Raw genomic sequence first — 7794 nt, 5'->3', positions numbered from 1 at the left:
CTAAAAGCTGGTTGGCTGCTCCATGTCCCCAGATAGAGTCTGGGAGGAGGCTCCACCTGAGCCAATGGCTCCATCTGAGCTATTTCCATAAAGAAATTCCAAAGTCAGAGACTTTAAGTCTATTCTCTTGAGCTAGTAGCACATCATCCACTACTTTTTGCCTCAGATATTATATTTTGCATTTCTATACTTGAGGTTTGGGCCTTTTATGATACCCTCTTTATCTCCTCTTATCATGCCTATGCTTTCCTCCACCTTCTTCAACATATGAAGCATATTTTTTAAGCTGCTTTGATGTCCTTGTCTACTTATTTTATCATATATGTCATTTCTGATTCTTTTTCTATTGTTTGATTTTTCTTGCCTCACCATAGGACATATTTTTCTGCTTCTTTGCTGCTTTTTTTTTTTAAACTGGATGTCAGATATTGTGAATTTTATATTTGGTGCTGGATTTCTTTGTATTCCTTTAAATATTTTTGACCTCTCTGTTAGGATGCACCTAAGCAATTTAGAAATAGTTTGTGATTTTTTAAAAGGCTTTCTTTTAAGTTTTATCAGTAGGGCTCAAAACAGCCTTTAGTCTAGGGCTAATTTGTAATACCCTTTGGAGTACTCAAAGTGCCTTGTGTATTAGGAGCCTCTCCATGGCTGTTAGGAATATAAACTATTTCCAGACTTATTCCATCTCAAAAAAATGTTTTACCTTTCTTTTCCAGGCTTGAGTAGTCTCTTCATACACAATTGATGAAAAATACTCAGCTGGAGACACCAGAGGAACCCTCTGAAGAGCTTATGACTTTGCTCTCTTTGTTTCTGTACAACTTTGTCTCTCCTAACAGTACTTTGCCTTATAAACTAGAACTCTCTTGACTTCCCTGAAATTTTAGCTCTATACCTTCAACTCAGAGAACCCAGTGGGTTCCCCTTCTTATACTTCAGACTGCAAACTCTCTCCAGGTAGCAAACTGAAGCAATAACAGGTCTGAGTTCATTCTTTTTCCTTTTATCAGGAATCATTGTCCTATGCTGCCCATTGTCCAAAGTCTGAAAATAATTGTTTTATATACCCTGTCCATTTAAGTCATTTAATCTGGAAAGGTGAATGCAGTCCCTATTATTCCATCATGAGCAGAAGCTATCTCCCTTTTCTCTCTTCACAGCAGAAAACTTCAAAGGCCATGGCCCACAGTATGATTTGTCTGTCTTGAGAACACTGTCTTGAGAACATTTGTCTGTCTTCCCACACTCCAGGTAGCTATGGTCATGGACCTATAGTATGGAATTCAATCACTTCAGTGGGGTGTATGGGAAGAAGAGTTGATTTCCTCAGAGAACCTGTGGGTGTGGAAGGGTCCGTGGCCAACATGCAGAGAGCAGCTCTGCGTAGGGCGTCCTTTGATTGATTTACTGGTTGGCTTAAAAATATGTCCATGTGGGCCTCCCCGGTGGTGCAGCGGTTGAGCGCTGGGTTGTGAAGCTGCCCACGGCCTCCGTGGCGCTGGTTCGATCCCCGGCTGCTCCCCAGCCACCAGAGGAGGGTCCCACATGGCGCGCAGACCTCTCCTGCCGCCCGCTGCTCCCCTCAGCAGTGTACTTCGGTCCTTCTGCCTGCTCTGCTCCCCGTTCTGGCTCTGGTGAATTCTCTCACCCTCCCGCACTTCTGACTGTACCCAGTGCATGTATAACCAAAACAAACAAACAAACAAATAAATAAATAAAAACATGCCTCTAAAAAAAAAAAAATGTCCATGTGAGTGAGGAAGAGAGAAGCAAAAGGAAGTTTTGAAACTAGTCTAGGCTGCAGAGCAAGATGCCTGATGGCCTGCCTTGCCAACCCACCAAATTTCTGGCACACCCAAAAGAGTCACAGTGGAGGCCCTTGGGGCTTTGAAACAAGACCACATGTCAGCAGCTAACTAGTTTCCTTTTAGGAGATATGTAGCTTGTTCCTGAAATCTGATGTAAATATCTGGGAAGAAATGTTACCACGAACCCTTAACTGAGTATTGTTTAATCCGTCTTACCCATAAATTGGGCAACCCAGCAGCTTTTCATTGTCAACTAGAGTCCAGATCCTGAAGGTCCAAATAAGTTACTTGAGCACATTATTTGTGTGTTTATACCATTCTCTCCTCCTCCTGTCAACTATGTTACCCCATCACTCCTCATCCTCAACATGAACCCATGGCTGCAAGGGAGGGCATCATCTATGATTAAACAAGGGAAAAAACTCTATCCAGACTTACAGATGGGTCCATGTGGGATGCTGGTACCACCCAGCTGCAAACTGGCTCAGCATTACTTGTAAAAGCCCATGGAGGGCCTCCTATGTGCGCAGCGGTTGAGCGCTGGGTTGCGAAGCTACCCGCAGCCTCTGCAGCGCCGGTTCCATCCCCGGCTGCTCCCCGGCCACCGGAGGAGGGTCCCACATGGCGTGCAGACCTCTCCTGCCGCCCGCTGCTCCCCTCAGCAGTGTACTTCGGTCCTTCTGCCTGCTCTGCTCCCCGCTCTGGCTCTGGTGAATTCTCTCACCCTCCCGCACTTCTGACTGTACCCAGTGCTTGCATAAATAAATTTAAAAAATAAATCTTTAAAAAAAATTAAAAAAAAAAAAGCCCATGGAGCGTTCTATTTTGAAGATGGTGGCATAAAGACTACCTTTCTCCTTTACCTCCTTGCAACCACCCAAGAGCAATTGGGAGAATAAAAAAGAAAAATACAAATTCCAGTTTCAGTAAAATAAAATAATGAACTAGAGAAAGCTTCAAATCACAGTTCAGGCTGAGGTGCATGTGGAAGGAAGGGGAACAAGGTGACTGCCACTGAGATTCTCAAAAAGAGTCAGCATGATACATTTCTCAAAGATGGGGGCATGCCATGGGGAGCAAAAGTTATTGACACACCAATTTCAGGTGTGTCAGGTGAGGGAACTGAATAGGCTGAGGGCAGGCAGAAGCTTCCTGGACCTAGTTTAGCTCTGAGAGATAGAAGAGGTGAGGTGAATGATAATCAGACTACAAGCCATTGCATGAGGCAGTCTCTCTCTGGGTAACAAGGATAAAGAGGAACTTGAGGGCCTCCCCTGGTGGCGCAGTGATTGAGCGCTGGGCTGCGAAGCTGCCCACAGCCTCTGCAGCGCTGGTTCGATTCCCGGCCACCGGGTGAGGGTCCCACATAGCGTGCAGACCTCTCCTGTTGCGCCCACTGCTCCCCTCAGCAGTGCATTTCGTCAGTCTGCCTGTTCTGTTCCCCACTCTGGCTCTGGTGAATCCTCTCACCCTCCTGCGCTTCTGACTGTACCCGGTGCTTGTATAAATAAATAAATAAATCTTTAAAAAAAAAAAAAGAGGAACTTGACATTATGGAAAAACTCTACAGGTAAATAAGACATTGGATGTCCTCAATAGTACAATAAATAAGGTAGATCTGATATTTCAAACACACTTGAGGGTCCTATACCCAGAGAAAATTCATAAAAAATTGGCTATATATGAGTCTACAAGGAAAGCCTCATCAAGTCTGAAAAAAAGAGAACTAATCCATACATCATTCTATGGATGAATAATGAATATTATTTTAATATTATTATATTTGGTTTTAATATTAAAACTAAGGGGGGATGCCCGTGTCACCTGAAAAATTTTTATTATTCTCATTTTTTTAAAGATTTATTTTATTTATGCATACAAGAGCTGGGGTATAGGCCAGAGATGTGGGGGGTGAGAAGAGTCACCAGAGACAGAGTGGGGAGCAGAACAGGTGGATCTACTGAAATACACTGCTGAGGAGAGCAGCGGATTAGACAGGAGAGGTCTGCTGCTCCATATGGGTCAGCTCCCTGGCTGGGGATTGAACTCGTGCTGCAGTGGCTGTGGATTGCTTCATAGTGCTGAGACTTAACCCCTTGCACCACCAGGGAGGCCCTTTATTGTTCTCTTTTAAAAGAAATTCTAGAGTCGATGAATGCAAATTAAAATACAGAACAGTTAGAAAATAATAAGAACACAATAGTTCAGAATCCATGAGGTATAGCTAACAATGTTCTTAGGAACCATTTTTTAACTACAGTCAATAGAAATTAAAATAAGAAAGTATCCAACTGAATACGTTGATAAAAAAAATAACAATATAGTAGGAAGAGAAGTTGAAGAAGTGACTCAACAGACACAATAAGGAACTGACATAGAAAACTAAAAAAAAAAAGTAGTAGAGAAAATGGGAACAAATGGATGCTTCTTTAATGTGAAAAATATATATTTATGTTAATCCAAAAGTCCAAATTAAGCTTTATGGGGAAAAAAAGACACTCACTGAAGTGATCATTTTACTTTAAGGTGTTAATGGTGTGTGTGTCACAAGGAGCATGTTTCTCCACTGCCCAGGAGACTGGCAAGCCAGTACTAAGCCCCACCTCTCTTTCTGCCTACTACCAACTTGCCAGCTCCCAGCCCTTCCCACAGAGCATCAGTGGACACAGGCAGTGCTTTGCTAAGACCCCTTTAAAAGCTTTAAATGCTTCACTCCGTCCATGCTCATTAGCAAATGAGAAATACCACCAGATTGCCGACAGCCAGCCACAGCCCAGGAAATGACAGCTTCTTATAGGGTTTCTTGTGATATTTCTCTTCTTGGAGAAGGTCAACAGATATACACAATTATTTAACTACTTCTAGATGTTCAAGCAACTTAAATAGAGAAAGTAGAGACTGGGGAAAACGAAGCTAGAACTATCATCATGTGAAGATAATGTGATCTCTACCTGGAAAATCAAAAATAATTAACTGGGGGGAAAAAGAATATTCTAAACAGTAAGTGATTCAGTAAGAGGCTGAATACAGTCCTGAGGGCATAGCAGAGGTCCCAGGCTCCTTTGGGAGTCCAGTGGCAGGTTGAACTCTACCAAGTTCCCTCTCTCATACAGGGTGTGGTGATTTGTATACTCTGGCAGAAACATTTATTCTGTATTTGGGTCTTCTCTCTCTGCAGGTCATACCCCTGCCTATTTCACCATCCCTGGAATTACTGACTTTGTATAATAGCACAGGGTGGGTCAGATAGAATTGTCTCCAACCAAGAAGCTCTTTCCCAGTGAAAGAAAAAAGACAACTGGCAAGCCCTGGACCATTATCATATTTCCCATCCACCAGAAGCAGCTGGCCTTTTAGAACAATGAAATGGTATTCTGAAAACAGATCCAGCAGTATCCAGGAGACCACACCTGTGAGGCTAGGATACTTCTGGTAGAAAGTGATATGTGATCTCAAACAGTGAGGCCCAGAAATCAAAAGTGGGGTGAGGGGTGGAGGGTGGCAGTTCTCACTGTTACTTTTCTCTCCAAAAATATTTACTTTCCATCCCCCAAGTCACTCATGCTCTGTGGACTTAACTGTGCAAGAGTGATGTGTTTTCACCAAGGAGTCCAAGTAAGGAAGAGTTCCCTGGCCATTTTGGATTCCTCCTGAATCTAGGGCAATGGCAGAAAAGGGTGTCTGTCCCTATGCTGGTTGTGCTCTCCCTGATTATGGGCATAGGTTTGTTACTCCCTGATAGGACCTGGGAGAGGCAGAAGAGGGAGGAGGATGAGCTCTGTGGTTGCACCATCACACCCAGTGGCACAAATTAACAGAAAACTACATGGTTCATATTAACCACCCTAATTCTCTTGCCCCACTATTGTCTACATCAAGGTTTGGTGGTAGCTAAGACTAACAATTTGTATCAGGTTTTAGGAGGGAAGAATTAACCCTTGGGTAATGAGAAACTATAAGAAGAACGGGCAGTCCTTGGAAATTGTGAACTCTGAAACTTAGAAGGAACATTTAGAGTGGCCTGAGAGAAAGCAAAAAATACCAGGTGATTCCACTCATACTTGGAATATAAAATAGAAATCGAAAGAACCGCTAACAACAAAGAAAAATAAACGATTAAAATCTGACTGCAGAACTATGACTACCGGAAGAGCAGGTGGGGAGTGGGATCAAAGGGAGGAAGGGACTCAGTGAACTCTGGTGCAAAAGTTTTGGTGCTTTGGTAGTACACAGTGTGAGAGGATGCATTGCAGAGGTGGTGTGCAACCATACTCCTGAAATATATACAGGGTTATAAGCAATGCAATCTCAATAAACATAATTTAAAAAAAAATAAAGTGGCCTAAAATGTCACATTTGCATATTTGGATGTGACCTGCTGTTAGCTCCCTTTTGAGATGCATTTGTTGCTGTGATAAATGCAGAGGTGGAACACATGTTGGTGTGACCAAGGTTTAGTTCTGAGCCCTCTTCTTTTCCCTGTTGCCTGCTGTACCTCAGCAACCTCATCCAGTGCCAGGGCTTTAAGTAACAAGTGACTTAAATATACCAATGACTCCGAAGCCTACACATCCAGCTCTGGCTGGACTATAAATCCACCTGCCTGCTTGGCCAACTCCTTGGAGGCCTCACAAAGATCTCAAATAAAGATGTCCAGATCAAAACTATTAATTTCAGCCTATCAGTATTGCCTAACCTGCTCCCGCTACAGTCTCCCCTTTTTCAATAAATGCACCATAAAGTGAACCAGTTGCTTAAAACAAAAACCTAGAGCTGCCCTGTGCAATATAGTAGCCACTAGCCACATCTGACTATTTCAATCTAAATGTTAATTAATTAAAATAAAAATTTCAGGTTCTTAGTTTTACAAGTCGTCAATGTATATAGCAAGTGGTTACTATATTGGATAATCAGAACCAGAACATTTCCACCATCACAAAGAGTGTTATTGGGTAGAACTTTTCCAAAAAGGTTGCCATTAATTCCTCTTTCTTTAACCTTCCACACATAATCCATGAACAAATCCTATGAATTTTACCTCCAAAACATTCCTTGCGTCAGTCTATTTTTCCCCAACCAACTCCCACTTTGTCTATGCCACCATTACCTTTTACCTGGGCTGTTGAACTCACACACTTCTTTTTTTTAATATTTATTTATTTATACAAGAACTTGGGTACGGGCCAGAGAGGGGGGGAGGCGGTGAGAGAAATCACCAGAGACAGAGTGGGGAACAGAACAGGCTGATCGACTGAAATATACTGCTGAGGGGAGCAGCAGGTGAGTCAGGAGAGGTCTGCTGCACCATGTGGGTTGCTCCCTGGCTGGCTGGGGGATAGAGCTCGTGCTGCAGTGGCTGCAGATAGCTTCACAGATTGCTTCTTAACCCCTTGAGCCACCAGGAAGGCCCCTCACTCACTTCTTAATTATCTTAGAAGTCTCAACTTAGATATCATTGTTTTAGAGATGGGTCCTCTCACCAATCTGAAATAGCCAACAAGTAACACTCATTTAAATAACTTATTCCAATTCTCTGCATAGAACTTAGCATTAACTAATGATTCTTTAATGTGTTTATTGCTTGCCTCAGTCAACTAGATTGTACGCTCCATGACGTTAGGAATTCTAAGTTATTTCATTGCTGCATTCCCAAAGTCTAGAACAGTGCCTGAAACCTAGTATACTCAAGAAGTTTGTCAAATAAATGATCAAAAACTCTACAAGGAGTGCTGTGGTTAAAAGCAGGGTTTCTAAAATCAGAAGACGAATCACACTCCTATCTGGACCAGTTGTGTGATCTACTGCAAGTCAGATAACTCAAGGTTCACTGTAAAATGAGACCCCACCTATGGCATACGGTAGCACTTATAAATAGCACTTAAAAAGCACACCTTCTCCTCCCTCTCCTCCTCTGAGAGCTCCCTTCTTTCAGCCCTCCCCTGCGCCCCTCATGTGGTCACTTCTGCTATGGCGTCTCTGCACC

This window comes from Talpa europaea, assembly GCF_964194135.1.
Source record: "Talpa europaea genome assembly, chromosome: 12".
Lineage (NCBI taxonomy): Eukaryota > Metazoa > Chordata > Mammalia > Eulipotyphla > Talpidae > Talpa > Talpa europaea.
Note: the sequence above shows the minus strand (reverse complement) of the source record.